Source organism: Otolemur garnettii, unplaced genomic scaffold, assembly GCF_000181295.1.
Source record: "Otolemur garnettii isolate 467f Iridium unplaced genomic scaffold, OtoGar3 scaffold00092, whole genome shotgun sequence".
NCBI classification, from domain to species: Eukaryota; Metazoa; Chordata; class Mammalia; order Primates; family Galagidae; genus Otolemur; species Otolemur garnettii.
Window position 1 is genome coordinate 6,673,590 of NW_003852487.1, and position 1,518 is coordinate 6,675,107.

The following is a 1,518-nucleotide window of genomic DNA, read 5'->3' on the forward strand; positions in this document are numbered from 1 at the left end:
AAAAAAAAAAAAACAAAAGAAGTATTGCAAGGGCAAAGCATGTTAACAGGGGCATGAGTTGTCACCATTTTTGAAAAACGGTTTGTCAGTAGGTGTTGCATAATTACAGTATTTGCACTTTGACTTATTCTACTTTAAAGACTCTAGCTTAGATTGGGCGAGGTGGCTCATGCCTATAATCCTAGCACTCTAAGAGGTGGACGATTGCTTGAACTCACAAGTTCCAGACCAGCCAAAGTAAGAGTAAGACCCCATCTCTACTAAAAATGAAAAACTGAGGCAAGAGGATTGTTTGAGCCCAAGAGATTGAGTTTGCTCTGAGCTGTGACACCATGGCACTCTACCAAGGGCGACAAAGTAAGACTCTGTCTCAAAAAAAAAGGAAAAAAACTCCAGCCGGATGGTGCCTGTGGCTCAAAGGAGGAAGGTGGCGACCCCACATACTGGAGGTAGCAGGTTCAAACCCGGCCCCGGTCAAAAACTGCCAAAAAAACAAAAAACAAAAAAACAAAAAACTCTAGTCTAAAGGAAATATAATATGGGAAATATTCAGAAAGAGGTTCTTTATGGCATTATTTGTTTTAGCAAAAATATGGAAAAATCTTGATGTCCAAATTAGGAGAAATATAATGTAAGTAAATTATTCACTTAGAATATTATGTAGTTAGAAATGATGAATGGTATTTAGGAGGTAGAGCTGTACGCATTGATATGGACAGATAGCCAAAGATCCCAACTAAAAAAAAAAAGTCAGTGAAAAGAATGTAAACATGATCCTCTGTGCGTGTGTGTGAGAGAGAGAGAGAAGGAGGGAGAGAGAGGACTAAAGGTTAAAAATGTATATACTATATCTCCATAAAAGATTTCTGCAAAATACCAGAGATAGAATAGGACTAGCTGGAAGATGGAGACAAACTTTTAAAACATTTTTATGTCATCTGTAGTGACTGAGATTTTTTTCTTTTTAACTTTGTGTTGTTCTAATCAAAGAAAATCTGGAAAGATGGTTATGAAGTCTCTTATAATCAGTAAACATGTTTATGATATGTCAAGGAAGATGAAAAAGACAAAAATTATATATATAGTCTGGGCGTGGTGGCTCATGCCTGTAATCCTAGCACTTTAGGTGGATTGCTTGAGTTCGAAGGTTTGAGACCAGCCTGAGCAAGAGCAAGACCCCCATCTCTAAAAATAGCTGGGCATTGTGGCAGGCGCCTGTAGTCCCAGCTACTTGGAAGGCTAAGGCAAGAGAATTGATGAGCCGAAGAGTTTGAGGTTGCTGTGAGCTATGACACCAAAGCACTCTACTAAGGATGAAAGTGAGACTCTGTCTCAAAAAAAAAAAAAAAAATTATGTATATAAAGTATAGTTGTAGCTATAGGACAAATACAGGAATAAAAAAAGGAATGAAAAATAGTAATTGGTTGTTCTAAAAGGTTAGGATTCAATTGGAAAAGCATGTAAGTAAGACCCACCAATTCATGAAGCATGCCATACTTTTTTTTTTTTTTTTTTTT